This window comes from Giraffa tippelskirchi, chromosome 6, assembly GCF_054371585.1.
Source record: "Giraffa tippelskirchi isolate mGirTip1 chromosome 6, T2T-mGirTip1v1.2.pri, whole genome shotgun sequence".
Lineage (NCBI taxonomy): Eukaryota > Metazoa > Chordata > Mammalia > Artiodactyla > Giraffidae > Giraffa > Giraffa tippelskirchi.
The window spans coordinates 87,458,039-87,466,634 of record NC_137280.1 but is presented as its reverse complement, the minus strand read 5'-3'; the positions used below and the strand labels follow the sequence as shown (position 1 = coordinate 87,466,634).

At 38.6% G+C, this 8,596-nt stretch overlaps 1 pseudogene; it reads right to left on the bottom strand.

The window, feature by feature from the left end:
* Positions 1-340: 340 nt before the first annotated feature.
* On the bottom strand, positions 341-7,080 carry LOC145510830 (olfactory receptor 1571-like; annotated as a pseudogene).
* Positions 7,081-8,596: the final 1,516 nt, after the last annotated feature.

The window sequence follows — 8,596 nt, the reverse complement described above, 5'->3', positions numbered from 1 at the left end:
ATTATTTGACATGACATATGTCATTTGAGAAGTAAGTTTTAGGAAATCTGTTTCCCCAGGTAAGATATTAAAATTTTCAAATATTTTTAATCCAGGTATGGGAAAGTTTGGGGAATATCTAAATGTGTTATTTGTATGGACATAGGGCAAAACTATGATTATATATATATAAATATATAAATTTAACAAAGGGAGGGGCAAATTGTGTAGAGGACTTGAGTAAAAACGAAAGGAAATTCCAAGAAATAAGCAGAAAGGGCAAGTTGTATTTCAACAATCTGATCAAAAAACAGCAACTTCTGGCTCTGAGTCTTAGATCCCTTAAATCATGGGTATTTCATCAGCCCCAGGACAACTGGCTTTTATAAAACTGCCATCTCATTGATTCTTTTCTTTCCAGAGCCCTCTTTATATCTTTGTTCCTCAGACTATAGATGAAGGGGCTCACCGTGGGTGTGACCACAGTGTACATCACTGAGGCTGTTGCACTTGAGAGTGAGTTGTGAGTAGCTGCTGAGACAAGGTACACTCCTAGGCATGTACAATAAAATAAGGAGACAACTGAGAGATGAGATGCACAGGTGGAAAATGCTTTATACTTCCCCTGAGCTTATGAGATTCCTCTTATGGAGGAAACTTAGAATTTTGAATAAAGAATCCCAATGAGGGAACCACCACCCAACATCACAGCTGCAAAATACATCATCATAACATTAAGAAATGTGTCCGAACAGGCAAATTGAACCACATGATTAATTTCACAGAAAAAGTGGTAGATTTCCAAATCTGTACAGAAGGACAGCCACAACACCATTAAATTTTGTAACAAGGAATTCAGGACACTCATCACCCAGGACATCAGCACCAGCAGTTCAAAGAGCCGTGGGTTCATGATGACTGTGTAGTGCATGGGGTGGCAGATGGCCACAAAGCAGTCATAGGTAATCACAGCAAGCAGAAAATTGTCCAATCCAACAAAGAGTAGGAAAAAGTTTATCTGGGTGATGCAGCCTTCATAGGTTATAATTTTGTTCTTTGTGTGTATATTATTCAGCATCTTTGGAATGGAGGTGGAGGTGAAGCAGATGTCTACAAAGGACAGGTTGGAGAGGAAGAAGTACATGGGGGTGTGGAGGTTGGAGTCTAGTCTGACAGCCAGGATGATGAGAGCAGGTTTCCCAACACAGTGATCAGGTACATGTGGAGAAAAAGCCCAAATATGAGAGGTTGCAGCTCTGGTTTCTTTTATAATCCCAGGAGAAGAAATTCTGTTATTTGCGTATCATTCCCTGGTTTCATGTGGTGAATGTGACTGCCTGGAACACAAAATAGTATATTTTTCTCAAAAATTGGCAATGCAAACACAGCTGAAATTCTACAATTTATATTTTGCACTCAAAAACTCAGTATCCATATTTTTCAATGAAATTTCCATGTCAAGGAATCATTCGTGCCATCTCTGAATAGGACTTCCTATTTCAAACTTAACTGTTTCCCATACCAGTTCAGTGATAAATCCAGAGTGCAGCATATCACATCAGGGTATTTTGATTTTCTTTGTTCAGCTGTGTGTGTGTGTGTGTGTGTGCGCGCGCGCACATGTGTGTATGTTGGCATGTGCAAATATGTATTGCTTGCTTCATTGTGCACACATGCTGGATCACAGGTAAAAGGTATGTTTTGCTATGGGACACAGTCCAGAATATTTCTAATCAGTTGCAGTAATTGAAAGAATAGTTTTAAAAAAAGACCAGTACCTGCTGAGGGAAAAGTAATGTGAATTAAGAGTTCAGCAGAAGGGGCAGGTTGCAGAGAGAACAGGCAGCAAGGTGTTCAGACTCAAGAGACCACATCTTCTTTCTCCATTAAAATGTGAGACCCAAATGGGCGGGGACCCCATCTGCTTTATTCACTCTGTGGTTTCATCAATATGGGCCTTAATATAGAAATAAATTTTTAGAAAATGGAATTTATAAATAAAAAGACTAGCATGGGGCATAAAAGCAGGTTAAATACACCTGATTGAAAACAACTTGGTTAAACAAAATTGAATGAAATACTAAGATGAATACCTGAAGGGAAAATATAAAATAACAATAGTCACATTAACACAGGCTTTAAATATAAATTAAATAGAAAAGAAAGTTACAAAGAATATAAAATGTAATCGTAAAATTGTGTGGGAAGCAGTAACTAACATTTTAATTTTAACCTAAATAAACATATATGGGCTTAAACATGATTATGAGGAAGATGCAAGTTATCTTCAGTTGAAAGCAAAAGCATGTATTCCACAAGATGTCAGCAAATGACGGAAGTTTTTTAAAATAGATCTAACCACTAAAGGCAAAAATTTGCATTACTGCTAAAACATACGAAATAAGATGTCAATTCATATTAAAAGGTGGTTTATTACTGCTACAGATGAGGAGAACATTCTATGCTTAAAATGCAATGGGAGGGAGAAAAAATATAACCAAATATTAGATCTGACCATACCCATAAACTCTCACACACCCCAACAAATACATTAAACAAAAATACACACATATAGAAGTTAAATGTCAAGTAGCAAATTCCTTTGAAAAACTATAATTTTTTGTTTGAAAGAATGCAATAAAAATAAGAATAAAGAGAAATTGAGATATAGAATTCAGAGATGCAAGGGGAAGTGGTTGCAGCTTAAAGACGTTTGGGATGAAATGGTGTCATAGAAATGATATCTGACATATTTTTCTAGGGCTTCCCAGGTAAAAAGTGAAAGTGAAATCGCTCAGTCGTGTCTGACTCTTTGCGGGCCCCGTGGGCTGTAGCCTACCAGACTTCTCCATCCATGGGATTCTCCAGGCAAGAATACTGGAGTGGGTTGCCATTTCCTTCTCCAAGGGATCTTCCCAACCCAGGGATGGAACCAAGGTCTCCCAGCTTACAGGTAGATGCTTTACCCTGTGAGCCACCAGGGAAGCCCTTTGCTAGTGGTAAAAATCCACCTGCCAATGCAGGAGACGTAAGAGACACAAGTTTGATCCTTGGATCAGGAAGATCCCCTGGAGGAGGAAATGGCAGTCCACTCCAGTATCCTTGTTGGCAGAATCCTATGGACAGAGGAGCCTGGTGGGCTACAGTCTGTGGGGTCACAAAAAAGTTGGAGATGACTGAGCATCTGAGGACATTTCTCTAGTTTTAGCACAGAAATCTTGTCAAAGCATTAAAAATACATCTCATCCTCCCCTTCCTCCATACGTTGGAGTGAAATTCCTGGCTTTTTCTCTGAGATCTAGAGATGAAATAAACTATGAAGGAAATGATATGGACAAAAAAGAAAATAAATAAAAACACTCAGATTGCAGTATATAAAGCAAAGAATGTGCATACACAATTTGCAGTAAAGTATTGAAAAATGGCCAATAAACCCCAAAATATATTTGGTCTCTCACATAATGAAGTAATTGCAAAGTTAAGCCCTGTACCATATGCCTGCTTACATATGAAATGCAGTTTTTCAAGTAAATATGAAGTATTAGAGACGATTCTGTGAAATATGTGTCTCAAGAACTGTAGTGACAAGGCAGCAGCCTATGTCCATTGATTTGATGCTCATATATATCCCATATTAAAATCAAAATCATACAAATAAAATATAATCACTTCACTGAAAAATGTTTCTCACCTAATTGCTTATTTTTCTGCTTCCCTAATTGCTCGTCTCCTCGGAAATGTTCAAATTTTACTGACAACACTAGGTTTCCCACTTGAGTCTCATTCAACTAAATTTTCATTCCCAAACTTTACTGTCGACAATAGTCCTTGAATTTCTGAATCCAATAGACACTTATCTGTTCAACTTATTAAATATATTGATTCTGAATTAATTATTCTATCAAGTAAACAAACATGGAGATCTCTCCATTCTGAGCCAGATGTTTAGGTTTTCAGGTAACCTCAGGTAATTATTCTTGGGTTTCATTCTCTCTTTCTTCTGCAGTATCAATTGGGGTCTTTTAAAAAAAATAATTAATTTATTTTAATTAGAGGCTAATTACTTCACAGTATTGTGGTGGTTTTTGCCATACATTGACATAAATCAGCCATGGGTGTACATGTGTGTCTGGTAGCCACCTGGATGGTAACTCAGAGTTTGACCTCTGTGTGGAAGTTCAAATTCCTCACTGGATGGTTGATGATGGAGGCGGAAGCTCTGTCTTCAGCAAGAGACCAGGAAGGAGTGAAACAGAGCCAGACCTAGGAATCCAGATGCAAAAACCATGACCACTCCAGCTCAAGGTGGAACCGCTCAGACATTACAACAGTGGAGACATTTACAGCTCTATATATTCTTTATCTGCTCACTACATCTGCTCATTAACACATTTTCCACTGTTACTCCAACCTCTGAGCCCATTTGCCAGTGGGAACTGGTCTGCATAAAACAGGAAATTGTTCCTGCTGATTTCCTGCAATTCCCAAGAGATGAGCTTAGATATCAGGTGTATTTAATTCTTATTATCAATACTACTCCATCAACACTTCTGGTTTCCAGTTAACATTTAAACTTTTTACAACCTTGAGACCAGGTTTTCTCCAAATCTAAGGCTGAGGAACCTGACTAATTCACTTGCATCTCAAAAGGATTGACTTGTGGTGGGGACACAGCTCCCAACACTGCCAGAAATTTACCATTTCTTCTTTAATAAATTAGTGAACCGAGTTCCTTTGCTATAAAAGCCATAGTTAAAAATCATCTTTGATTTCATAATGCTTTTGACACATCAATTAGGAGTTTCATCCTTTTATTACAGATGAAAAGCTGGCATTTTCTCTTATTTATGAAACATTTATGAAAAATTATAAGAGAAAAGTTTAGATCATTTAATATGTGTTGGGCTGGGCTTAGAATCTTACACATATTGTCTCATTTATTTTTTGCAAAGGTCCGTCCTATGAGGGCTGTGCAATTATGACCTTCCTTCTCAATTTTTCAGAATTAGGTGACTGGCCCAAAGTTGTTGCTATTGTTGTTCAGTCACTCAGTCATGTCTGACTCTTTGCAACCCCACAGACTGCAGCACACCAGGCTTCCCTGTCCTCTACTATCTCCCAGAGTTTGCTCAAACTCATGTCCATTGGGTCAATGATGCCATCCAACCATCTCATCCTCTGTTGTCCCCTCCTCCTCCTGCCCTCAGTCTGTCCCAGCATCATGATCTTTTCCAATGAGTCAGCTCTTCCCATCAGGTGGCCAAAGTATTGGAGCTTCAGCTTTAACATCAGTCCTTCCAATGGATATTCAGGATTGATTTCCTTTAGGGTTGACTTAATCCTAAGGTTTTAGGATTTAAAGCAAACTTTAATCTTCTTCCTGTCCAAGGGGTTCTCAAGTGTCTTCTCCAGCACCACAATTCAAAGGCCCAAGTTTAGAAGCTGATTAAGGTGCGTGCTTTGATTATTATACAATCTATTTCTAGTTCTCTTGCTTTAGGCGAGTGGGTCTAAATCAGAGATGACTTTGCCTACAGAAGGCCCTTGGCAACATCTGGAGAAAGTTTTGATTGTTACATCTGGGGAAGTGCTACTGGCATGTGGTGTGATGAGGCCAGGGATGCAGTCCAGCAAACTGCAAAACACAGGACAGCCTTGATTATAGGGAATTATCCAGCACAAATGTCAATAGTGATGAGGTTGAGAAACACTATTCTAAACAAGCAGTTCTCCAACATCAATGTATATATGAATCACTAGGGCATAGTATTTAAATACAGGTTTTGATTTGACAGGACTAGGGTGTCACAGAAATTCTGTATTTATAATAATCTCTCAGATGTTGTTGATGTTGCAGGTCCTGTTCTGTGGACCACTCTGTGAGTATCAAGACTGTGTCCAGTGTTAAGAGTCAGGTGTAGGTAGTTTGAGCTCTTTTCCATCAAGAATCTTCCTCCCCACCTCATGTCTGATGTAAATGGTGGGCTCAATCATTCAGCTTCTGTATACACAAGTTTATATGAGCTTCGTGAATATTTCCCTCTTTACAGGAAATAAGCCTTTCAGGCATTCTTTTCCTCATCTATAAACTGGGGAAATGCTGCCTAATGAGTTGAGAGGTTGATAATATTGTAGAGCTCACAGGAAATTACCTGGCACAGAGCAGGTACAGATCAACAAGCAGTTGTAATAACTATGTCTGAGCTCCACATTTACTAAGATCACTGGGGCTCCAGAAAATCTACTGGGATAAGAAGTGAGTCCAGGATTACCTGATCTAGGAGACAGAGTTACCATCTTAGAGATCTCCCAGGGTTCCACGCAGGGAGCAGAGAGCTTTAAGAGCCACCATTACATAGTTTGTTCCATGTGGGGACGTAAGCTCAGAGTCCTTCACGCCGACTCTGTACCAGTTCAGTTAAAAAAAATTTAGACTCTTTTAAGCTTTTTTACTTTGCTTCTGTAATCTACTCATATGTGTCAAGGCTATGAATGCCCCAGCAGTCATGTACGGTTGTGAGAGCTGGACCTTAAGAAAGGCAGAATGCCAAAGACTTAATGCCTTCTAACTGTGGTGTTGGAGAAGACTCTTGAGAGTCCCTTGGACAGCAAGGAGATCCAACCAGTTCATCCTAAAGGAGATCAGTCCTGGGTGTTCATTGGAAGTACTGATGTTGAAGCTGAAACTCCAATACTTTGGCCACCTGATGCAAAGAGCTGACTCATTAGAAAAGACTCTGATGCTGGGAAAGATTGAGGGCAGGAGGAAAAGGGGATGACAGAGGATGAGATGGTTGGATGGCATCATCAACTCAATGGACATGAGTTTGAGTAAATTCTGGGAGCTGGTGATGGACAGGGAGGCCTGACATGCTGTAGTCCATGGGGTCGCAAAGAGTCAAATGTGTCTGAGCAACTGAACTGAACTGATAAGAGTATAAATTTTGAAACCACAATTTATCATTTTTGCTCATCATTCATTTGTACATCACCATAATTGCTCTTCCTGAAAATGTAGACTTTATCATATCGTGAGTTTTCTAACAGGGTATTGGTTTTATTCCATAAAAGATCTTGTACTTTATATATCTCAGCGTCCATGTTGGCTACCAGAGTCACGGGAAATATTGATTATCAAATGCATATCTCCATTTGTAGTCTATGTGAAACATAAGTTTCATTAAAGTGTTTGACATAATTTCTAGAGTCTGAGATGATCATAACTATATTGAAGCAAGAATTTATGCCAGATTTTAAGTAGACAAACTATTTTTTTCTGGTGTATATTTACTTACTGATGTATATAAGATCAGTGTCCATGTGTATTGGTTTATCGTTGGGGTAAAGCATTGTTTGGTGTAAATATATTGTATATTGAATTATATTTCTTCTTCTGCTTGAAAACTTACAATGTTGCTTACAGATATGATTTCTTCCAGTGCTGTAAATCTTTCCCCATTCTAAGTTTTATCATAAACACTGGAAGGGTACTGAATAAACAATATAAATATCATATATATATATATGTGTGTGTGTATGTGTTTGTGTGTCTCCAAAGTGTGGCTCACTAGACAGCTTAAATTCCTGTCTATTCCTGAGATTTAGAGTCTCACAGTTTGAACAAACAAGCAAGTCCTATAAGAAAATCTCAGTGAAGTCACTTTTTAGTGGAATCACAGTTATATGAAATAGACTGGAAAAACAGAGTGCTATTAAATTATCAGAACTGCCTAGACTGAGAAGCAATATATTATTTTAATTTCCTCAGCTCTCTTCACTTGGATTATTTTATCAGTTTGTTGCTGTATAACAAGTTGTCCTAGGAGGAAGTGGTTTAACGTAATGTCCTTATTATCACATAGGAATATATGATGGGATGATGTTCTGAGTTCAATTATCTCTTTTTCATGGATCTACTGTCAGGCTCTATTTTGTATTTTAAAGGCTCCTCCATGATGCTGTGTGTGGTTGTAGCGCTCTTCTCTCTTGAGCCACTTTATGCCAATTTCTTCCTTTTATTGTTGTTGTTGTTGAGTCACTCAGTCATATCTGACTCTTTGTGACCCCATGGACTGCAGCATGCAGGCTTCTCTGCCCTTGACTATCTCCTGAAGTTTGCTCAAACTCATGTCCATTGAGCTGTTGAGGCCTTCCAACCATCTCATCCTCTGTTGCCCCCTTTTCTTCCTGTCTTCAGTCTTTCCCAGCATCAGGGTCTTTTCCAATGAGTTGGCCCTTCACATCAGGTGGCCAAAGTTTTGGAACTTCAGCTTCAGCATGTGTCCTTCCAATGAACAGTCAGGGTTGATTTCCTTTAGGATTGACTGGTTTGACCTTGCAGTCCAAGGGATTCTCAAGAGTTTTCCCTAGCATCACAGTTTGAAAGCACCAATTCTTCTGTGTTCTTTATGGTTCAACCTTCCTTGTGGTTCACCCTTTATGGTTCAACTCTCACATCCATACATGAATACTGGAAAAACCATAGCTTTGACTATATTGACCTTTGTAGGATAGTTTTTAATTTACAGGAAAAAAAGTGGTTTATCAAATGTTAACTGCTTTATTTTAATTTGACTCTTCCTATATCCATATAGGACATTTTGTTTTCTTCCTTGGT